Below are 25,529 nucleotides of genomic sequence, written 5' to 3'. Positions count from 1 at the left end.
GTTTTAGTAGAGACGGGGTTTCACCATGTTGACCAGGATGGTCTCGATCTCTTGACCTCGTGATCCACCCGCCTCGGCCTCCCAAAGTGCTGGGATTACAGGCTTGAGCCACCACGCCCGGCCGGGTATCTAATCTTTTGGCTTCCCCTGGCCACACTGGAAGAAGAATTGTCTTGGGTCACACAGACAATACAGTAATGTTAATGATAGCTGGTGAGCTTTAAAAAAATTGCAAAAGAAATCTCATAATGTTTTAGGAAAGTTTATGAATTTGTATTGGGCCAAATTCAAAGCTCTCCTGAGGTGCATGTGACCACAGGGTGCAGGCTGGGCAAGCCTGATTCTTATATATACATATATATATTTTTAACAGCTTCTAGGTTTACTGTCTTATTTACAGAGATGTCCCCATATATGTACATTCTTAAAGAACTCTTATTTTTATGTCTAAGTTTTTAATCCATCTGGAATTATTTTTGTGTATGAGTTCAACTTTGTTTTTCTATACTATTTAAAAACAATCACCTTTTTTACTTAATTGAACTATTGTTTTCATCATGTATTAAATCCTCATATATATTAGGATCTATTTCTGGGTTCTATGTACTGTTCCACTGATTTGTTTATTCCTCTGCAAATATCTGATTTGTTTTTAGAGACTTTATTATATCTTCTGATATTTGGTAAAGCATGTCCTTCCTAACTATTCTTTTTTTCCTTCTATTTAAAAATGGTTATTTTCAGGCATTTGTTAATTTAAGTAAATGTTAGGGTCAACGAATGTGAACAGAAGTTACGTGTGTTTCTCCTGGTCAGAAGCTTTAGCACCAGTATGTGATTTACCTCCTTCTCTTTTCTTATCTTGGTGATGACAGAAGCACTTGTTGAGATAAAACTTTCAGCTTGGGTTTTTGAGTGACAAAGATGAGCACAGCCACCCTGATTACCCATGTTGGACATACAGAAGCAAGAATCAACTTTGTTGTGTTAAGCCACAGAGACTGTGTGTGATTTGTTACTACAGTATCACCCAGATCATTCTGACTGATGAGAATGCCATGAGACTTATTTCAGATGACACACATAAAAACACGTATCCAAAGACACAAATCAACTTACATGTCAATAAATATTGGCCAATATAGTTAAAATTATGATCGAATAACAACAATAATAAAGCTACCCTTGTGTCTTGAGACAGGACCTTCCTGCCATATGGTTTAATTTCGGATAGTTAAGAAGCTACATGTACCAAAAGAAATATCTGCCCTGCCTGCTCAACATTCCTCTATACTACAGTTAAAAATTTAATTCCTGCTAAATACAAGCCATTTCACCTTGCTAAAATGAAAGTCCATGAATATAAGAAAAGAAACTTAAAACACATTTGAAGATAAAGATTTATATTAGGAATTGCAAACTAGTGGCCTGTAGGCCAAATCTGGATCATACATGTTTTTATTTATTTATTTTTGACACAGTCTCACTCTGTCACCCAAGCTGGAGTGCAGTGGGGCAATCTCAGCTCACTGCAATCTCTGCCTCCCAAGTTTAAGCAATTCTCTGCCTCAGCCTCTCCAGTAGCTGGGATTATAGGCGTGTGCCACCACACCCAGCTAACTTTTGAATTTTAGTAGAGGCGGGGTTTCACCATGTTGGCCAGGCTGATCTCAAACTCCTGACCTCATGATCCTCCCACCTCAGACTCCCAAAGTGCTGGGATTACAGGCATGAGCTACAGTACGTGGCCACATGTTTTATTTTAATGACAGTATTTTAAAAGTCAGGGAAACACACACACTCACACATATTCACACTCACACACATACTCTCTCACACTCACACACTTACTTCTGGCTTCTCTTGAAAAAACTCTTAAGATCTTACAACCCTAAAATCACATTTCTACGTGGCCAAAATCTCTGGAGCTAAATAACCGCATCATCTGGTTCACCAGAGTTGCGTTTCCTATTGGTTCAGAATGCATAGCAATAGATGACCCATGGAGATTTACAGTAAATGAAAATTTGATTACAGTACTTCCCCTTATCTATGGGGAATATGTTCTAAGACCTCCCGTGGATGCCGGAAACTACAGATAGTACTAAGCCGTGCATATACTATGTTTTTTCCATGTGATAACTCAGTTGACTAATAAATGACCAACAGGCAGGTAGTTTATACAGTATGGATAGGGTGGACAAAGGGGTGTTTCATGTCCCAAGCAGAACAATACAACATTTCATCACACCACCCAGAATGGCTCACAACTTAAAACTTAGAAATTATTTACTTCTGGAATTTTTCATTTAATATTTTTGGACCATGGTTGATCAAGGGTAACTGAAACTACAAAAAGCTAAGCCAAGAATAAGGAAGGACTATTGTATTTCTTCAGCAGTTGGGTATAGTGAGTGCTAGGTACAAAGAAGACAAAATACTACAATGGAGGCAAAAGCAGGGTACTGATAACTAAGTTATTTGATAGCGTTTTGATAGAACCAGTTAGTTGTGGAAAAGACATTTCTATTCCTGCAGAAAAGAATAAAAATAGGTCTTTGATATCTCAGCAGCAATTTTCATCATCAAATCAATTACAGACCACACAAGCTAATTAATCCTCTTGGCCCCCTCATTGGGTGAGAATCCCAGAAATACCATTAGTAGAAGAACTTAGGAAAACAGTTGCAAAATATCTTGTTGCCTAGGAAGAATCTTAATACAACAAGCTACTGAATTGCTTTTTAAAGTTGCAAACTGACCCTCCCCCATCTTGTTCACTTAGGAAGAAGGATAAAAGAAAGATTGGACAGCAAAGTCTAGAATCTAGATTGTTCAATGTATAATTTCTATGCAATTGCTTGAGCATTATCTAAAACCTTTCACATTCATATCCCTTGAAATCCCTCTTATGTTAATCACATTCATCATTTTGGCTCCATTTTCATTAAAAGAAAAAACATCTTTATGCCACTCCCACCTTAGGATCTGCTAACTGACCCAGTTTTCAAAGGCGGAATCTCCCAGTACAAATACGCCTCTTGTTTTACATCCAACCAATGAAACAAAAACAGCCTTTACAATTTAACGTAATCTTCCTGCAGATTTCCATGGTATCTATTACAATTTTATTAATACCCTAAATTAATTTAAGGCATTGGAAACCAAAGGTGGGTGTCAGATAGTGTGCCAAGGTAACGACTGTGTCTTCTGAATTATCTGGCACTGGCAGTGGGTTTGAGAGTGGGGCCTCCTAGGATCTTCAATGAGATACATCTTTCTGTTTCATATTTTAAAGGTTGTGAGGAGTTGGCTGAGAAAGAAAGGGACATGAAGTGTGTGGTTTTAAATCATCCAAAATTCAGATTTATCTCACCAATAATATATCACTTCAGCTCTGTTTCTTTGTTGGACTGTAAAGAGGTGGAAATTTAAAAAGGCCTGGAATAAACTTACGGACTGAAGAGAGACCTTCTTAGATCAGAAATGAGAACTTTTCCAACCACATTTTTCAGAGACTTAAAAAAAAAAAATTCCCTTAGAAAATTGGCTTATCACTGGTAAATTATTAAAATATTTTTTTCTTTTTCAAACATAATACAGATTGTTTTTATAGATCTGTCATATAACTTCAAATGGAATAAATAGAATAGATTAAGTGAGCTTTTTATTTCCATTCTAGTTATAGTGAAGGCATTTTTTTTTAATTCTGGGTTAGTAGTTTCCTTTAGAAATACTCTGGAAACCCTTTATAAATGAAAGGAATGTGTATAGTATGTAAATTCAAAGTGTGCTGTCCTCATTTACCCAGTGGAATTCAAAATAAGCCCCAACTTGTGAACATATTAAAGCAGATTGAAATGGATATTAGCGGGATTTGTAAGGAGAAGCACTCTAGTCAGTCAAACATGCTATGCACGAGATCTTTGATAATGTTGTTTTACTGATAATTACCTGCCGGCTGTCACCTCAAAGTGGGATTTCATGCAGGTTCCAGTATTTAAATATTACTTTCACAGCCGAGCCTGCAAAGACACTTACACCAATCTGGCCATGTCCATTTTATTTCACAATTATCTCTGTCTTTCTTCATGAAAAGCAATGCACTTAACTCCCTTTTAATTGTGTTTGAACTGTGTGGCCAAGAGATCTTCAATACCATGCTCTCTCTTCCCTGGTCCAGAGCAGGTTCTGCATTATTTCCTTCTCAGATGTCAGCAGATACCAGAATTACTGGAAAGCAGCACTTTCTAACTTGCATGAATATTCATCTGACCTCAGAAACTATTCTCTGGGCAAAGTAAACACCCCACACTTACATTAACTAAAGGTGGTTTAAGGAAGGACCAACTTATGTAGTCCTCTTGGGCTGCTAATGCCTGCTAGTCTTCCAGCCCTACAGAGAACTTCCTTTTCTCTGCCAGTATCACCGTGCACCGCCCCCACAACACTTTTTTTTTTTTTCTCATACTGAACTCCTAATTAAATTTAACAGTTTCAAGAGTTTAAACTGTATACCTTTTTAATTGTGTCCTACTTTGTATTGGCTGATGCACAAGTCTGAAAATGGATATTACAGCTTTTTATGATATAATATCACCCTAATTGGTGCTTCATAGGCCGTGGCTGAATTCTTTTCAATTAAGCTCTAACATACAGTAACTGTTTCTCTCTGCAAATGCTGGAAAGCCATTCACAAGAGAGGACTGGTACTGCACAATTCCAAAGTACCTTAATGTGTCAAAAATGTTTTGTGAAGAAAGCTACACTGTAAATGCAATCACCTACATTGGTGTTCCCATTGTTAACTGGGAGTGAAAGTATTGCTAATTGTCCTGCGTTTTAGCTGGGTTTTTAAAGCATTATGTAGTAAGTACACCGGAGGGTCAATTTGTGAAGTGAAATACTTAGCATGCAAAGCGTAATACAAGATGCTGTGTAATACTTGACCTCTCAGCATAATAAATGTAGCAGTGAAACGCTGTGCATTCAGTATTCACTGAATAGAGCCTTCGCAGTGGAACAAAACCAGAAAATGTTCTCTTCATTCCTTTTTTTTTTTTCACTAAGCGAAAATTATTCTTTATAATGGCCATTGCAGCAATTAGCTGGCATTTGGTAGAATAAATGTGCAGAAATAGCAATTTCTTATTTTAAATGAGATTTTGTATGGAGCCTGCAAATTACTTGAGGTATATGAATAATTGTGCTTTAGCTTTATGCTACAGAATAGGGTGTGGGTGAGTATAAAGATTTCCTATTTGCAGTTAAATGTTTAGACATTTTATTATTTTAATTTCACTCACAGTCTGCCTGGATTGACCTGCTTTCCCATTGATCATTTCATGTGCGCCTGGAAGCAAGTGTGCAGATGGCGGGAGACTCCCAATTAGTGCACCATGTTTTTTATGAATGTGACATGTAAGTGCAATCAGGTCTCCTCTGGAGGCAACAGCAGTGTTTAGGGTTTGGGATTCTAAATCAATACAATTTAATAATTTGCATGGAGTGAATGCTTATCAATATTCTCTGTGGTCAATTGGAAACTTCATTAATTTTTTATCAAAAGTTTTTTACCTTATTGAAATGCAGTCTTCCAGGCATTCATGATCCATCTAATTAGGCTTAAGTAGGGTATTTTTTTCTCTCTCAAAGTGATTCAGTTAATTATGTCCATATATTCATAATTATAAGGTAGATGAGTTGGGTAAAACTGAAATTATGAAATCTCCAGAGAGATTCTATGAGGCTTAGAATGTGGAATATTAAAAAAGGATGAGTAAAAAATTTATGGCAAAGAAATACTTTTAAAAAAATCTCCGTCAGCCCACCCCATTCCAATAGCCTTCTCACAACGTTTTGTGCATTTAGTTTTCCATTTATCATTTATAATCCAACAACTTCTGAAAATTGATTTTAGATAATCACATAGTAAATAATAATTAAAAAGGCAAAATACTACAAATACTGGGAACATTTGACTAATGCCTCGAAAGTTATTTTTAATTTAAAAGAATTTAAAAGTGAACTATTCAAACAGTTTTTTAAGAGTTCCGTTTGCCCACTGGCCACCACTAGTCCCTAGTTCTACCAGTCCCCAATTCTCCTACAAGTTGTAACCACTTTAGTCAGTTTCTTATGTTTTCTCTTTCTACATTTTCAAATTCTCTTTTTATTCCAGTCCCTTGCACATTTTACTTACATATTCTAATTACACATATTCTGCATCATATCTTAAATTTCAAGAATTATAAAAAATCCCTAGGCAACTTTTCTAGCCCAAGAATTTTTTTTATCTCTAAACTTACATTTTTAGTTTTTTTCCACAAAATTAATTTGTCTACCCTAATTTTCATTTTACTTAAAAGCTAAGCATATATAATGTTTTACTCAAACTAATTTTCTTTCTACCATTGAGTGATACAAAAAATTCCTCTGCCAAATGCCATAATGAAGGTACCCATTATCAAATGATGAAACTCATCTGTTAAATCCAACCTGTGTTTCTACAAAATTGGAAATAACCCCAGTTAGTCACTGCTAATCTAATCTGGGTAAAGTGATGTTCTCACATAGCAAGCAGATACCAGTCTTTCATTGCTCAATAAGCAAGACTTATCAGCTGAACTTCTTCACATCAGGCCTCAGGGAGAGTGCTGGGTCATTTTATTACTGTCTTTGCTTAATGATCATGCTCAAAATCTTCAGAAAATTGCATAGTCACTGGCCAGAAAGAATCGTGTATGATTTCTGTCCCACTTTAATGCCTCATGATTTTTTTCCAATGGAGCAAATAACAAGTCACAATCAATCATATTTTTAACATTTGAAGTGATTTATAGTAGACCCAGGTAGTTGACTACAAGAATAAATTTTAAAAATTATATATGTGAAATAAAAGAACATGAGATATAACATTTTTCTTTCTAATTATTTCTTTCTGAAATGTTCCTCTTGAAACTTTCCAAGGGAGAAGAATGTGGTGGACTAAGGGCAAAATTTCATCTACATATTTGTGAGATATAGGTAAATGCAATATAAATAACAGTATGGGTAAAGATATTGGTATATTAAAACACAGAAAGAAATGTTAACTGTGTTTTCATATTGCTGCTATTAACGAATGAGGCCTTGGATAATTCTTTTTTTTTTTTTTTTTTTCTTTTTCTTTGAGACTGGGTCTTGCCCTGTGGCCCAGGCTGGAGTACAATGGCATGATCATGGCTCACTGCAGCCTCTACATCCTGGGCTCAAGGGATCCCACTTCAGTCTCCTGAATAGAGTAGCTGGGACTAGAGGCATGTGCCACCACACCCAGTAATTTTTGTATTTTTTGTAGAGACAGGGTTTCACCATCTTGGCCAGGCTGGTATCAAACTCCTGGGCTCAAGAGAGGTCCCCACCTAGGCCTCCCAAAGTGCTGGGATTATAGGTGTGACCCAACGCACCCGGCCGATAACTCTTTTCAAGATGTTTCAGGTCATTTTGATCATCTAACAACTCTTTAACACATCCGTAGAAGTAGGCAGGTGATTTGAAGGATAGTTCATTTAAAAAGGGATGGTACAAGTAGTGAAAATTGGTTGTACATTAAGCTATTATTCTCAGTATCATTGAAAGTTTTACATTATTGTAAAACTAGATTACATTATTGTAAAATTAGATGACAATATTCTCACCTGGAACATTTACTTGGGTATAACCTTTCTCTTTCAAAAGTTGAGTAGAATATCTATATAGGGGGTACTTCCTGCATTGAGTGTCTTCTTCAAAAAAGAACCTTACTTTTCTGTCCCAAGGAAACCTAGGAAAGGGCTTCATTGCAGTTCACCCAAACTGAATGACTCACCATTTTCCCTGTCTCTTCTTGCTCTCCTCATCCTGCCTTCCCTTGGGATGGGTCTCCACTATGGGGATCCTCGCTTCGTTCCTGCCTCTGGTTGTCCAATTTCTTCTCCTCTTTCAACACCTAGGTCAAATGTTTTCTCTCCTATTAAGCTCTCTCTGCTGTCCTAGTTGGAAGGAATTCCTCTCCTAAACCAGAAGAGCAATTTACCTTTCTTCCTCTTGTATTTATGTACACTTGATCACCCCCCTGCTTGACTACTGGCTTCATAGGAATATGATTCAAGTCTGCACAGATTCCAGGGCCTCACAGTTTGTGAGTGTACAACAAATACTTCTTGAATGAATAAATTGGTAAAATTTAATGCTGGTCAGTGATCCGTTATTACATATGGTGAAAAGCTCCAAACAACCAAGGAAATACAAACATTCCAGGAAGAAGACTTTATCCATTCTCTAGAATACAGCATTGAGTTTTTCTAATATTCTCCTAAGTCTCCATATAGCAGGCAATTTCTGGTGCTTTGGATTTATCTGGACCAATGACAAACTAGTTGGCAACTCAGCTGAGATCTTTGCTGCTGTGCAAGCAATTCAAAACATAGATTAACAATTCTTTTCAACCAGCCCTCAATCATGAATGTCACAGAGATGGATTTCTGTGACCTTGAATAAGCTATTTATCTTGCTAAGCCTTAGTTTCCCCATCTACAAACTGGGGACAATACTTGTTTCACATGGTTAAATTAGATTAAATGAGATAAAAGTGCCCAACGGATAGAAAAATGGTAAAATTATGGCGAGGCTGTCAAAAATAAGTTCCGAGGAATCAGCCCAATTTTGTGAACACATATCTCATTGTATTATAATTATCTGGAAACAGTCTATCTCCATTACTAGACTGTGTATCATGTGAGGGCAAGGCCAACCTCCTATTTATTTCTGTATCCCCAGTGCCTGAGTCCTGGCACATAGTAAGTGCTCAGTAAAATCTAGTCAAGTGAATGAAGAATTGAGGTTGTGCCTCCACAACAATTTAGCTACCTGTTTATTCTCAATACAAGCAAGAGGTGGCAATTGAGATGTTCCTCTTATCAGAAAATAAGTCACAGTCACAAAGGTATTCATCAAAGTGAGAGCTCACTCACATACAATCAAGAAATTCAATTTATTTTATTTTAATCCTGGACCATTGAGAGATGGTGCCATTGAGGGAAATCAGTCTTCTCTAGTATAGGGTATGCATCCTGCAATTAAATTATTTTTAAATGTTTATCCAACAACCATAGGCTGCTACAAAGGGCTGTGAATCTTTGAGATCAACCTCCTGAAATTCTGCATAGTGTTTTAAATAGTAAGGATTTGCCACTTCCTTGTCTTAAGGGGAAAATGACATTTCTCTTACTTATGGCTTTCTGGTCAAATCCCTGAAGTGGGATTTCTGGAAAGACATGAGAACAAGTTTTGGGTACATATTTCACAAGGAAGGCAGTGGAGGTATGCAGAGGAGGCTTATCAAATGTTCTTTCCATTTGGACTAGCGTTCTGGGCTTCAAAGACCTTTCTATACTTGGCTTTTCCTTCCCTCAAAATTGTAAACATTTTAAGAAGCAATTTCTATGTACTGAATAACCACAATACAAATCTGAACATTTTTCAATTTATTCCTGATGCTTATGCTTTATAGAACCTGGTTTTTCATGCTGTTTAGAGTCCGAAAGTTTCAATTGTGCTTCTGTTATGCTCCTTTCCTTGAGGAAGACCAGGTTCTAAGAGCGCCCCTCCTCCTATGGCAAAACAAAATTGGTGTACAATCTGGGGTGACATTGTGGCGGTCTCGTCCCAGAACTTGTTGAAGGTGGATAAACCCGAACAAACCCTAGCATCTTTCATGAATGTTTATTTGCATTCTGGGTCATCTGGCAGAAAAAGTCATTTATTTTAAAAAATAGTAAAAGCACCTAATATTTTTTGAGGGTTGTGTGGCAGGATCTGCACCAAGGACTTTACAAAAATTGTCTCATTTGGTCCTCACAACAGTCACAGGAGGGAAACCTCACATGTGACTGGTGAGGAAACTGAGCCTGGAGGTTGGATGGCTTTCCCAGGTTCTCTGGCAGCTCTGGGAGAGAGCAGTGCAAGCTCAGATCAGCGCAAACCCAGAATCTGAGCTCTTAGTCTTTGCTCTTCCATCTCTCTGACTTCAAAGTTTTCTTCACCAACTCCAGTGGCTTATGGGCAATGATACATGGGGTGACCAGCAAAACACACCATTTTCAACTAAAAACAATTGTCAGAAAATCTCATGTCTATCTAATGCTATGAAGGGTGGGCTGTGTGGGAGAGGCAGTTAGGGAACAAAAGGTGACTGGCCAGCTTGGGGGGGGGGGCGTTGGTTCCATAGCCCACAAAGAATGAAGGCACAGACATTTCTATCCATGCCTGAGGGACAGCACACTCACCCAGATGAGCAAGAAATGGGCTTACACCAGAAAGGAGGGCCCAGGAATGAAGGAGGAGACCCCCTAGACGCCCTAGCCCAGCTATGCCTCTGAACCACCTGAGGCCCAGGATACTCCAAACCCTGGTGTGGGCAAGGGAGATCCATGCGGACCCATGGAGCCCAGAACCCAGCTCCTGGAGAGGCCTTCTAGGTATTAGGAGACAATACCTAATACTTAGAGGAGGTTAGGGGGAGGAAGGGAAAGAGCAGTGATGACCTTTGCTCCAAAACACATTTTCCAATATAAGGAAGGAAGTAAAACTGAATAATTCACTCAAAGAAATGGGTAATAACACAGCTGGTAAACCCTGCCACAATATTCCCTTCAAGTTTTATTTATTTAGCATTTATACTAGCAGTTTTCAAAATTTAGAGAGTAAAATAACCTGGGAAGGTTGTTAAAATGCATTTACCCAGCTCCTATCCCTCAAAATTCTGGTGCTGTAGGTTTGGGGTGGGTTCCTGGACTCTGTTTTGGACAACACCCAGAGAGATTCTCATGTCCCTCATCAGAGAAGTAAATGCTGAGAAAACAGCCCTGGAGTTAGGTGAGTCCTTGGAGAGCTGACATTCTGTGGAGTTAAGGTGAAACCTATCTATCTATCTATCTATCTATCTATCTATCTATCTATCTATTTATTGAGATGAAGTTTCACTCTGTCACCCAGGTTGGAGTGCAGTGGAGTGATCATCATCGCTCACTGCAGCCTAGACCTCCTGGGCTCAAGGGAGCTTCCTGTCTCAGCCTCCAAAGTAGCTGGGACTACAGGCCCATGCCACCACCCCAGGCTGTAAAGCCTAATTAATCATATTATTCCCCAGGAATGCTTGTGTTTGAAGAGCTAGCAACGGCTGACCATGTCTATGGCTACTGCCCAAAAGTTTCCTATATTCCTTCAACATCTACTTCTAGGATAAGTTTTAGGCAGGACTGAGGGTGGGTGAGATGACACTCTGATGTGTCCTCTGCTGGTCTTAGCTGGGCAGGCTTCCAGGCACACTCTGAATGAGGCGGCACTCCTTAGCTTCAAGGAGGACTGTCTTGTGAAGGAGTAGTCAGAGTATCTTACCAATTGTTCATTCATTCTGTAGTTGTAGAAAACTTTTTTGTTTGTACTACGTTTTAGGACTTGGGCCTTGCTTAAGCTTCTCTTTCTTCCTAGAAGGTGACTGTGTTCCAGCTTGGCCCAGTTAACTTTACTCTTCCAGATCTGTCCTCCCTAATGAGGTCCGTTCCTCTAGTCTATGCCCTGATGGCATCATAAACCTGCCAAATGTGATTCCTGAGTTAATGCCCTTATCCCCACTGCTTATAAACTACATGAGGGCAGGAATCATGTTGTTTAACTCCAAGTCACTTAAAAATTATTTGCTAAAATACAATTTTCTAAATAATACTTTGCCACATTTAGCAAGGCACCAGCTTAACAGAGTAGATTATTTTTCTATTTATAAATTAAACAGCAAATTGTATGGGATAGACTGTTTTAACACCTTTTGATGATTTCTTTGAAGGTTTAGTTGATTTAGTTTTGTCTTCATAATATTATTTTAAAGAGGTTCAACAGCTAAGAGTGATAGAATGGTATAGCCTTTTGGGGTATATATTTAATTGTTGAGGAAAGGGTATTTAGAAATCAGTAATATAGTTCTTTTCCTTTACCAGCACACCCAGAAAAAAACTGCTTGCCGCTTTGGGTTTAAAAACCACATTTGCAGCCGTTACTGGGCCGGCTGTAGTTCCCACGACCCTGCAGCTTTCCCTTGCCAGATTGATCCTGCCAGAACCAGGTGAGCCGCTGCCCACACAGAGACCCCCGGCCAAAAGGCAAACGCCCTGGGGGAGCCTTTCTTACCCTGCCGCCTGGGACTGGAGAACGCCGGAGAGGCCGGGAGAACGCCCGAGAGGCCTGACAGAACCACGCGCCAGGCCGCTGCGCTCCGCTCCCCGGCAGACTCCGGCTGAAGCTCGCCCCGCCGGGTTGTTTTTCTCTGACCAACCTCTGCGCAGTCGCCGTTCTGCCCCCGGGGCTGGGCGGTTCCTCACCAGCAAGGAGCAGAAAGTGGGGAGTGCTCACCCTTTCCACCCCACAGCCTACGGCAGGTTTTGGTTCCAGAGATAATATCCGAAGGATAGAGAAGGAGAGCGAAAGCGGAGAGAGAGCTTGAAGGTAAAAAAAACTGCGCTTTTAACTTTGGTTGGGCCGTGCCTCTGACGCGCGGTGCTCGGGTTCCCCTCTGCCCTGCCTGGCTGCGCGGCTTCAGGAGATTTTGAAGAGACAGGACAGAATGGGGCCGGTTTTACTCACGATTTTGAAGTTTCTCTCTCTGGCTGTACCCCTCTTCTGGCTGTCACCTTTTTTGGTGTACCCCTCTCCTGGCTGGCTCACCAAATGTAATATTGGGGTGTAGGGGCTCAGGGTACGCTTAGCTTCCCTAAGAGACTTTCTCCAGGTGCTTGGTCTCCCGCCCTCTTAAGAATAAGAGGGGACCAGGGCGTAGGAAATGCTGGAAGGGTTGTAGAAAGGGATTTTATTTAGGTAGAGAGAGAAAAAGGAGAAGGAGAGAGAAAGAAACGCTAACTTTTACACTGAGAGAAGAAAAGCCGCTCTCGCGTTGAGTGAGAAGGGTTTCTGGAGGGGGAAAAACAGAGGGAAAGCTCCTCTCACGCTGAATGAGAGAACTGAGAAAGATGGAATCCCGGAGAGGAAAGCAGCTTCCACACTGAGTGGAAGGGAATAGAGCCAGATGGAGTTTAGGAGGGGAAGACAGGCTTCCATGAGAGTGTGGAAGGGGACTCCAGAAGGGAAGTCCAGGAGAGAGAGAGATGGCTTCCACGAAGGGAGTGTTTGTGGAAGGGACCCAAACGAGGAGTCTGAAGGGGTGTGGAAGAAGGGGACTTTTAACCTGGGAGGAACCCCCACCTTCCCTAAGACCCCAGGCCAATGAAAGGAGTTCATTAGAACTTTTGCTGGAGTGACTGACTCTTGGTTTCCTCATGTGCCAGTGAAATTTAAACATAAACTTAGGTCTCCTGGATGGAGAGAGATGGGAGGGGGGCATGGCGCTGGGAAGTTTCTGCCCTTAAAACTACGCTCCCCTGTGGACCCCGAGAGAGAACACCTTCCCTCAGAATGATAGTTTACCTCAAATTCAGCTGTGCAAACTGTTCTTTGTAGTTCTTCCTAATTCGTGGTATAATTTTCCACATTATATAAGTTACATGGAAGATGTTGAAAGTTGTTTATGAGGAAACCATGTTATACTGAAGAAGCACATTTCAATTTATATTTTTCCACCATAGACAATTCCTTTTATATTAATTTTTTCGTGTGTCTCTTAGTTGTATTGTGTGGGTATTTCTTACTCATTGTTTTATTCCGGCTATTAATCACTTGGAAATTGCATGTATTTCAATTTTCGTCTTTTAGTCTGTGACTATTATGGTGTCTTTTGATTCACAGAAGCTGTGTTTTGTTTTATAATTCATGGTTTTTCTTAATAATATGTTTTATGCCAAACTTTTAAAAGTCCTTTCTTCCCCTAAAGTCATAAAGATATTCTCCTATATAAGTATTTGAAAAACTTTTTCTTGCATTTAGATCATTAATGCAATTAATCCTATGTAGGAGAAGGACATTTATTTTCCATGTGGATAAACAGTTGTCTCAATTATTAAATTGTCTACTCATGCCCATTTGTATACAATGACATGTTTGTAATATACTAAGTTTTCATAAAAGCATGTGTTAATTTCTAAGTTCCCCATGTTGTTCTGTTTAGCCAATCATTTATTATATCTGTTTCAATAGTAGATTGTGTTATTTTTCATAATAGTCAAAAGATGTTTTGAAATCTGATAAGGCAGTATGCACACATTTTTTTCTTCACAATTTTCTTGGATATATTTGCCCTCATGCTTTTTCACATAGATTTATTTTGTCAAGTTCAACAACAAAAAAAAACCTGTTAGTAATTTTTCCAGAATTTCAATGAAGTTTTACACCAATTTGGAAAGAATGGATATTTATATGATATTGTGCCGTCTTTTCACTTTGAGGGATCTTCTTTAATGCCTTTTAATGAATTAATATCTTTTTTTTCTACGTAAAGGTAATATAGATACATCCCTAGGCAAATGATAGACTTGACTGTGATTTTAAACATTATGTTTTAACATATTCCACTTTCACAACTGCTTCTTGCTTGCATAAATCAAGCAACTCTGCTGAACTTTGTAGTAGTATTGTACATTTACAGATTTTCTTGGGTTTTCATGTATACAATTATATTGCAAAGAAAAAGACAAAATTATTCTTTTTAAAGTCTTAGTTTTATTGATTTTTTTTTCCTTGATCCACAGTACTGGATAGGAGCTCCAGCAAAGTGTTGGGAAAAAGTTATGTCTCTGTTTCTGACTTTTAAAAAGTATATTTTATATCGTTCTATTGTGAATTATGCTTACTATGGGTTTATATATTTATTTTATTCAATTTTAACATTAGCTTTTGATTGTTGTGTAACAAATTACCACATACTTAGTGGCTTAAAACAACACATGTTTATTATCTTATAGTTTCTGTGGGCCAGAAGTTCAGCATGGTTTAGCTTTGTCTTCTGCTGAGAGTCTCATAAGAATAAACTCAAGGTATGAGCTGGCCACGTCCTCAACTAGAGGCTACACTGAAGAAAAAGTCTTCCTCCATTCTCATTCAGGTTGTTGGCAGAACTTAGCTCATTAGAATTGTGGAACTGAAGTCCTCACTTTTTTGCTGGCTGACAGCTGAGCACTGCTCTTGGTCTGGCACTAGAGTCCCTGCTACAGACTTTCCAAATTAGATCTCTTCATAAAGCAATGGTCCAGTCTCTTTGAAAGGCTCACCTGTGTTGCTTAGTCTCCTCAAGATAATCCCGTTTCCTGACTTCAAAGTAAACCAATTTACAACCTGAATTACATCTACATCAGTGAAATTTCTTCACCTGTGTTATAAAAGTAAATTAATTACAGAAGGGGTTTTGTTTTCCATAATAAAAGTCTCTAGCTGTGAGTTGTGGGCTTGCCTGTAGTACCAGCTGCTGTTCAGGGTGCTGAGGTGGGAGGATATGGAGCTCAGGAGTCAGTTGGAGGCTGCAGTGTGTGATGATTGTGCCCCTGGACACCAGCCTGGGTGTCAGAGTGAGACCCCATCTCTAAACAAGTAAACAAAGAAATAAGTAAATAGTCCTAGCCATAGTCATGGATAGAGAATTATACAAAGGTGTGTATCTAAGGGACCAGGAGGAGTCTTGAGGTCCAATGTAGAATCTGTTACTACAACATTATTTGCTAAATTAATATCATCCTTTTTCAATTCTTCATTTGTCCTACTTTTAATTATATTTATGTTTATATTTATTACTCAATAATAAAAACCATAAGGCCATAGCCTTAAAGTAAATCTTGAAATAGGGGAGTATAAATTCTTTAAATTTGTTCTTTTTCAAATTTGAACACTTTTTTTTTTTTTGCATTTTCACATACATTTTAGCTGATTATTTTTTATAGACACCTCATATTCTCTGACTTTATTAAACTTTATTTCTGGCATCTTTATAGTGGGATTATTAGGATTTTCTATGTACACAATCAGGTTGTCTGAGAATAAAGACAGCTTTTAGGTTTCTTTTCCAGTGTGCATGTGTTTGATTTATTTTCCCATCTAGTAAACTGTTTAGATTTTTCCATTGTTGATTAGAAGAGGCAATGGCAGAAATCCCTGTCTTCTGCAAAATCATAGAGAAAAATAAAATTAGCTTTTCAGCTGTAAATAAGTTATTGGTAGTTTTTTTTTAAAAAAATCATTCTCTGTATCAGATTAAGGAATTTCTACTACTAGCTTGCAGAGAGCTTTTTAGCATAAATAATGCTGAATTTAGCCATATGTAATTTTCTAGATCTATTGGGATCATTATGTGTTTTTGTCTCCTTTCTTCTGCACACACATAATATAGTTTTACTTTTGAATATTAAAGCAACCCAGCAGTCCTGTTATAAAATCCATTTCATCATGTTATATTGTCTTTTAATATATTAATTGAATCATATTTGCTACGTTTATTAAAATGTATTACAGTACTGCAGTACTACAGTACTGTATGGGAGTATGTTTGGGAGAAATATTTGACTGTAGTTTTCTTCTTGTTTGGTCATGTAACACTGTTTTCGTCAAATGGCTTGGAAGTATTTACACCTTCTCTATTTTCTGAAAGAGTTTTTATTAAATTAGTATACTTTTCTCTTTAAAAAAAAAAAAAGAAATCAGTAATATAAACTCTACTTAAGATTAGTATCCCAATTCTAATATTCATTTCCCTAAGCATGAAATTCCTAAAGAAGGATTCAGAGCAACTAAATCAATGTAAATTGCAGAGATTTTGGATGTTAATTATTAGGAATATAAAATCAAGGCTGATCTGCCATTCAAGGTATTGGTGAAAAAATATAAAAGCGCTGGAAGAGAAGTTTTAAATGATGTTTAGAAAGATAGGGAAAAACTCTTAAATCAATTGAAACAACCTCATTCCATGTGTCATGCTGAAATTAAAAATTTTAATTGCTACAGGCTAAAATTAAGTCCACCAGCCACTGAACAATTATGAAAATAATACTAATTATTGTTATAATTTGAAAAACGTAGAAAATGACAGAAACTAGAAGTAGAAGCTAAAGACGAAATGCTTAGTTTTTATTTTCTAACAAGGAGAAATTGAGATAACTTTACCTGGTTTTAATGCACCAAAAGATTTGAAATGAAGGCACACAAGTTTAAAATGCATAAAAGAAGTGAGGAGAATCAGAGGAATTGGCATAATGAAATGAACAATAAAACCTCAAATTTGATTTGTATATTACCATAACTCAGCTTGCAAAAACTAAAAAAGATTTTATTGGCTTAAAATCCTAAAAATGCATTTAAAATCCTAAAAATGTGTTTAAAATCCTAAGAATGCTAAAACATAGGCAAAATAAGAGTGAACTGGGAAACAATGAAACAATAATATCATATCCTAAGGCCAATATCACTCTCAGAAATTAAAATGAAAATTTTTTTTTTTTTTTGAGACGGAGTTTTGCTCTTGTTACCCAGGCTGGAGCGCAATGGCACAATCTCGGCTCACTGCAACCTCCGCCTCCTGGGTTCAGGCAATTCTCCTGCCTCAGCCTCCTGAGTAGCTGGGACTACAGGCACGCGCCACCATGCCCAGCTAATTTTTCTGTACTTTTAGTAGAGACGGGGTTTCACCATGTTGACCAGGATAGTCTTGATCTCTTGACCTCGTGATCCACCCACCTCGGCCTCCCAAAGTGCTGGGATTACAGGCTTGAGCCACCGCGCCCGGCCTAAAATGAAAATTTTTAAAATATCAATTAAAATTAGCAAAATAATCCTATAACTGCTAACTACTTGAGGAAAATGTAAATGAATTTAAAAAGAAATCTGTTTAAGGCTGAATATTTCTAGAGGAAATAATTTAATGTTGGATAAAAATATGAAATATTTTATGACTATAAAATATATTCAACTCATAAAAGGGTGGTTATCAGAGCTGGGAGGAGTGAAGTGGAAAGGAAAAGGGAGGGACTGATCACAGGATACAAAGTTTCAGGAGATAGGAGGAATAAGCTACAGTGATCTAATTACATGGAACTGTGGCTATAGTTAATAATAATGCATTGTATCTTCCACAGTTGCTTAAAGATTGGACTTTAAAAGTTATCACCACAAAAATGATCAGTATGTGAGGTGATGGGTATGTTAATTAGCTTGATTTAATCATTCCACAATGCACACATGTAGCAAAATATCACATTATACCACTTAAAAACACACAATTATTATCTGTCGATTAAATATAAACTAAAATTTATTAGAAGAGTAAATTATTCTTAGTTTTGACAAGTTATTTCTTAAAATGCTGCTATAAAGAGCAAATAACAACTAGCCAACTAAAACCATCTGATATACATTGTTGCAAATTTTACAAATAGTTAAAAGAAACATGTTTTTGGTAAATCATTGCATTTGGTAACTTTGGCAAATTAGTGATTCCATAAATTGATCATTTGTTGATTCTGTGTGTTTGAATTATTGCCAACTTGCCAAGTTCTTTTATCTAGGACAGGGTTAAGTTTACCATTGTATCTCCAAAGTCTGCTGCTGTGCTTGGTACAGTAGGTATTCTGTAAATAGTTGATGAACTAATTAATGAGTGAATGGTTTTGAGTGAGGCGAATACAAAAAGGCAATATAACTACCAATGCTCCTGGCTTCATAGACCTTACATTCTAGTGTAGACTGAGTTATACTCCAACCATTTTCTGTTATTGATTATGTAACTATAGTGCAACTTCTTCTGTATGTTTACTTATTCTTGGATTCACATGAACAGGTGAACTTTACTGTTATACCATATTTGGGGACTATTTAAATGAAACTATAACTTCCTTCCATAGAGAGACGAAAACACCTTTTCAAATAGGCCAGAGTGAGGCAATATTCCACAGGGTTTGAGAGCAAAATTTCTAATAAAATATTTAAAACCCTAAAGGTAAGTTCTTGCATATGTGACATTTGCACAGCAATTCATTCTGAAATGATTGCCAAGCTGACTTGAGTGAGAAAAGCAAGCGAAAGAAGGAAGTGCCTGGCCAGGTCCATCTATCTCTGAATCAGAGGAAGTGCTCAGGCCAGCATCATGAAACAGCCATGGTGGGACTTTTTCTTTTATTTTCTTCTACCCCTTCAACTCACCTCCTTGTCCATAATCAGAAATGAGAGGAAATGAGGCAAAGGTAAGTCCATCCCTAGCTCATAGAGCTGACAGAAGACAGGTAGGTTGTATAGAGAGCTGGGCACTGTGGGCACGGCCCATGTTATAGTGAGCTTGTGTGGAACTGGTACAGTAAGAGCAAGCGGCTTTTCCTGTGCAGTGAGTTGGAATTAAACATGCTAATTTGAGGTCTCTTTCAAGTATTTTGTTTAACTCCATTGGCCTTTAATTCCTTTATATTGCATCATTTAATGTAATGTTATTTATATATGAAGCATGTTATGCTTATTAACCAATGTGCAAAAATCTAAAGTACAGATTTTCTATAATGGGCTAATTACAGGACTTTAAAGCCACCTACTGAGTTTTGCTGAGCTTCACAACAGGTTCACTGAACTGGATAAATTTATTCAAACGTGTGGAAATGAACCCCATTCTATGTGCAACCGTACTGGGAAAACACACAAATTATACCTCAATACCAGTTTAATGGGTCAAACAGTGAACCTGAATACTGAACTTATCTACATCTTAAAATAGTGGGGAAGCCAGTGGTAAAAAAAGGAAGTGCCCATTCAAGGGAGTTTCTCCCTGTTTGTAAACAGTGGCAATAAAACAATAAGCCTGGCCATTAGGAGCAAGTTCCCCATGCTCAGAAAACAGAGGTGGTTGCCTTTCAATGACCTTTGAAAATACACAACTTTCATAACCAAACCCAAGAGTGGAACGAAATGACGAAAGCTCAGCAAACACACATCCCAAGTGCAGCCCTTTAATCTTTCCTGAGAACAAGAGGCGCGTTTTCTTGTGTCATGGCTTAGGAGAAATTCAGCACAGGGTGTTCAGAGTTAGAAATACAAATAAGGCCTAAAGATGCAGTGAAATTAAACACTCTTCAAACCAGTTTTGTTTTTTTGTTTTTTTTTTCCCTGAGCTTGATCGAAACAGGGATATGTTGATCATGTTAGTATTATTTCTTCATTAATCCACTCTCAAATGGTTTCTTTCATTTGAGAGTTCCAGAGGACTTTAGACTTAAGCTTCATAGCACTATATTTAAAACTATTATTCTAGTATGAATAGAATATGGATTATGAAAATACAAAGATTGTGAAGAAAAAAAGAAAATGGAGGTAGACAGAAGTCTGAGAGTCAGGTCAGGAACAGAGGTGAACGGAAAAAGCCTATTTCCTATACTGCATCTTTGTCGATGAAAGTTCTGTTTCCAATTAGATATATTCCCCCCCCCTTACACACACACACACACTCTCTCTCTCTCATATATGATCATATATGCTATCAGTGAAAACAGACATTTCTTTTTCTATAGCATCTTGCAGCAATGATCTACTAATTTTGTCATGAAAAGGAAGAGAATGTTATTTCCAAGGCTGCAAGAATTCCGGTCTTGTCCTCAGGGAACCCTATTGACAATGTACACTCCACCCCTTGGCTGACAGTAAGTAGGGTGTTGATAACCTAATCCATGCTTTTCTCTTCAGGGTGATGCTGGCATGCCAGCTCTGGAAGCCGTGAAGCCTAGATTTATACAGCACTCTCTGCAAGTGCTACACACACCAATAAAAAGAGAGTTCTTCAGAAAATGAGGTGTGACGCAGGCCAGCTTTGCCAAGACTCTCGGACCAAGAAATAAGGATTTAAATATGAAATACTAAAATTTAACACATGACTGAAACAAAATAAATGGTGTACTACTGAAAGCGTTTGAGGTAATTAATCAATGCTGTGTTTGTACATATCATTAAATATATTATGCTCAGTTTAGATTTGATTTCTATGCTCCTTTTATAAAGAGTTAAAAGAAAATACATTTGAATTCACGCTGATACCGAAAACATGCTCCTAGCTTCTAGTTTTTTGGATTTCAAATCATTTCCATTAACAAACAGCTATTTGCCCTCTAATAAAATATGTCATTATGCTTTATTCACATCGCACAAAAGAATCACTGAAAAATCGCCCCAATGATGGCCAATAATTACACATTTTGCTCCTGTGCTAGCGATGAAGAAATCTGTTCATTGGAGAAAGCAGGTGCTAGGGCGTCAAGCTAATAGTCAATGTGTGCCACGGTAATTAGCCACTGCGATCGCTAAAATTAACAATTAGCTAACATGCAATTCTCTTTTTTGCAGGCTGCAGTTTACTTTGTAGAATCCTTGCATGTTCTTAGTAATTATTCTGACAGCTTATTATTTTTATTTTTTCTGGTTTGAACACAGCTTTAACATTTGCATCAGGCGACCCAAATGTTCAACAGGCAGAAGTGAAACAACTGCTTGACTAGGCATTTTTGTGAGGCACACATTTGGTTGTTTTCTGAACTTTTCATTGCTGGGGAGGGGAGTGGTAGGGGTGAGAGCTGTGATTCTCTCATAGCTATTGTCTTCTCCCTAGGGCCTTCCTCCAGGCCGGCACACTCAGCCATCCTGAAGCTTTTAGAAGGAAAACTGCCCAGTCAGCGGCAATTTAGACTCTAGGGAACAACTCCAGGGATGAAGTGCCACAGTCAAGCTGGTCAAAACATCTTCCTTTCATTCTTCTTCCCCGGAGTGTGTCTTTGGTTAATGCATTCACTGCCCCCGCACAACGCCCCCCACCCGCCCTTACTGAGAGAGAAAATGTAGCATCCTGTGTGGCCTGTTCTCGTCAGGGGTGTATGCTGAGATAATATTGCTAGAGCCTTTTAATGGATAGAATTAGGAAGGCCTCAGCCTACATGCCGAAGAAAGAAAAAATTAAAAGGCAAAGGAATCATTTGTTTCCAGAAATCCTCTGGGAGACAGAAACGTGTTGAAGGCATTTAAGCATTCAAGTAAGATAAATCGTGGCAAAAATTTAACAAACTGTGATTCCAAACTATATTAGTTTCCTGTCATGGCCAAATTACTACAGATTTAAAGGCATAAACCATACACATTTATGAGCAATGCGTATAGTTTATGCCATTAGATTTAACCTCCAGAACAATACACAGTTCTGGAGGTCAGAAGGCCAAAATGGGTCTCGCTAGGCTGAAATCCAGGTGTCGCCAGGGCTGCGTTCCTTCTTAAGGCTCTGGGGCTGAAGCTGTTTCCTTACCGTTTCCGCACTCCTTGGCTCAAAGGAGTCAAACACCATTGCATCTTCAAAGGCAGCAACACCGCATCTCTCTCACAATTCTGCAGCCAAGCCACCCTCTGACCACAGTTGGGAAAATTCTCCAATTTTAAGGACCTTTGTGATTACACTGGGCCCACCTGGGTAGTCCAGGATCATCGCCTCCTCTCAAGGTCCTTAATTTAGTCATGTCTGCAAAGTCTCTTTTCTCATGTAATGTAACATAGTCACAGGTTCCAGGAATTAGGACACGGACATTTTTGGAGGGCCATTATTCGGCCTGTCATTCAAACCAAGGAAAATATACATGGAGTAAGTTTGTATTTTCTACCCTAGTGAGTCAGTGCACATTTAATGTCAGGGATTGAATTATTTGGGAGCGGTGGGGTACACACGGGACAATCGATTTCCATCATTTCCATAGACAATGAACTCTTCATGGCCCTCCTGTGCCAGGTTCCCCAACTGAAAATGGAGCTAGTACAGGTTGTGCTTTGTCCTGCCGCTCCCAGGCTCCTGAGTTTGGAGGGTCTTCTCACCCTCTTATTGGAAGTGGCACTTTTTAGAGTGCAGGCTTGTCCTGGCTAAGAGCTATCATCACGTGTTCTGTGCTTTATTACAGAATTGCAGCACTCTGACTTACTTACTGTGAGAATGAGTGACACAGACTGCTGTCCACGGAAACCCTGAACAACATAAGGAACTCTGTCCACTGCAGTCCTAGCTACTAAAAGGTAGCGACAGAGAGGTAGAGCTGCATTCCTGAGAAGTGCTGCCACCTTGTCCAGGTATGAGCTGATTTTCAGGGCCCAACAGGGCTGTGACAGATGCTTCTCAGCAAGGCCCAGAAAATCTGGACCTTGGGACCTGCTGCAGGCTGTAGAGACTCAGGAGGGCCAGGCTTAGCAGGAGAGGTCGGGAAAGTGAGCTGCGGAAGAGACTGGGGCTAGGTTTGTGGTGAGAAAACACAGCAACGTTCTGTTTGTTCAAGTGGGAGGAAACTGGAATGAGTAGGATCTGCCCAGAAGAGGTAGGTAGGCAGGCGGGAGTCAGGCATCCTGAGAGCTGATCACTACTGAGTTTCAATAAGGTGAGACCACACAGTCTAAGATGGTCCTTGTTTAATGGCAAAAAGACATGGGGTATGGAGGTGTGCCTTGTTTTAAGAAAATCTACCCTTTGAAATAGAAATGTATTGGATTCTTTGATTTATAAGTAATTCACCACATAAGTTATTGAAGCTGGGCGTGATGATTCATACCTGTAATCCCAGCTACTCAGCAGGCTGAGACAGGAGAATCACTGGAGCCTGAGCTCGAGATCAGCCTGGATGATATGGTGAGACCCTGCCTCGAAAAAAATAATAATAAAATGAAATAAATAGGTTGTTGATATAGTGAGCTCCTCCTATGTGTGTAACACAGAATTCTGTTCACGCACAAAAAAATGTATTGTCCACTCCCAATAGCATATCTGTTGCATAAAGTGAGCTATCCACATAAGGTAAGGTTCCTGAAAAAGAGTGGACCAAGAGAACTTTTGGGAAGGATGGAACCAAAGCTTCAAAATGCTCTGCTAAACTCTCAAGGTGTGTGCTGCCACTCAAGAGGCTGACCAAGATGTTTGGGGAAGGCTTGGGAGAGGCTACACCCCTCCAGTGGTGACGCAAGGTATCAGAATGATGGCATAATGCAAGGCAGCATGTCTAAGGAAACGTGTATTCCAGTTTGAAGGTACCTTACCAGAGGATTTTCATTATCTCACATAAGAACAATTGTGGCTTATATAGAAGAACTACAGTGGCTTATGGCATGCAAAGCCTTTTTCATTCTCCAAGAACAATCAGTATTTCTTCATTGGTGACATCTTGCCAATATTCAAAGTCATTATTCTTAATTTTTTATTTACAGATAGAAATGCCAAGACAGTGGTTTAGAAAATACTTTGGGTTCCTACAAGCCAGAAGAGAGTGGGGATCAATATTCAACATCCTTAAAGAAAAAAACTTTCAACCCAGAATTTCATATCCAGCCAAACTAAGCTTCATAAGTGAAGGAGAAATAAAATCCTTTACAGACAAGCAATTGCTGAGAGATTTCATTGCCACCAGACCTGCCTCACAAGATCTCCTGAAGTAAGCACTAAACACAGAAAGGAACAACCAGTACCAGCCACTGCAGAAACTTACCAAATGGTAAAGACCAATGACGCAATGAAGAAACTGCAACAACTAACGGGCAAAACAATGTGCCAATAACAAAATGGCAGAATCAAATTCACACATAACAATATTAATGTTAAAGGTAAACAGCCTAAATGCCCCAGTCAAAAGACACAGACTGGCAAACTGGATAAAAAGTCAAGACCCATTGGTGTGCTGTATTCAGGAGACCCATCTCACGTGCAAAGACACACATAGACTCAAAATAAAGGGATGGAAGAAGATTTACCAAGCAAATGGAGAGCAAAAAAAAGCAGGGGTAGCAATCCTAATCTCTGATAAAACAGACTTTAAACCAACAAAGATCAAAAGAGACAAAGAAGAGCGTTACATAATGATAAAAGGATCAATGCAACAAAAAGAGCTAACTATCCTAAATATATATGCATCCGATACAGGAGCACCCAGATACATAAAGCAAGTTCTTAATGACCTACAAAGAGACTTAGACTCTTGCACCATAATAGTGGGAGACTTTAACACTCCACTGTCAATATTAGACTGATCAACAAGACAGAAAATCAAGGGTATCCAGGACTTGAACACAGATCTGGAACAAGAGGACCTAACATACATCTACAGAACTCTCCACTCCAAATCCACAGAACATACATTCTTCTCAGCACCACATCGCACATCACATTTGCTTTAAAATTGACCACATAATTGGAAGTAAATCTCTCCTTAGCAAATATAAAAGAACAGAAGTCATAACAGTCTCTCAGACCTCAGTGCAATCAAATTAGAACTCAGGATTAAGAGACTAACTCAGAACCACACAACTGCATGGAAACTGAACAACTAGCTCCTGACTGTCAACTGGATAAACAATGAAATGAAGACAGAAATAAATACGTTCTTCAAAACCAATGAGAACGAAGACACAATATACCAGAATCTATGGGACACATTTGAAGCAGTGTCTAGAGGGAAATTTATAGCAATAAATGCCCACATGAGAAGTGAGGAAAGACCTAAAATTGACACCTAACATTAAAATTGAAAGAGCTAGAGGAGCAAGATAAAAAA

At 38.6% G+C, this 25,529-nt stretch overlaps 1 long non-coding RNA gene across 1 annotated transcript; it reads left to right on the top strand.

The window, feature by feature from the left end:
- The first annotated feature begins 19,022 nt into the window (after nucleotides 1-19,022).
- LOC119471682 lies at nucleotides 19,023-20,880 on the top strand. Its single transcript, XR_005200748.1, has 2 exons — nucleotides 19,023-19,181; nucleotides 20,662-20,880. It is a non-coding gene; the product is annotated as an uncharacterized LOC119471682 (long non-coding RNA).
- Nucleotides 20,881-25,529: the final 4,649 nt, after the last annotated feature.

Source organism: Cebus imitator, unplaced genomic scaffold (genome assembly GCF_001604975.1).
Source record: "Cebus imitator isolate Cc_AM_T3 unplaced genomic scaffold, Cebus_imitator-1.0 Scaffold69, whole genome shotgun sequence".
In the NCBI taxonomy this organism is placed as follows: Eukaryota; Metazoa; Chordata; class Mammalia; order Primates; family Cebidae; genus Cebus; species Cebus imitator.
The sequence above is the reverse complement of the archived record's forward strand: the minus strand, read 5'-3'. Positions and strand labels throughout refer to the sequence as shown.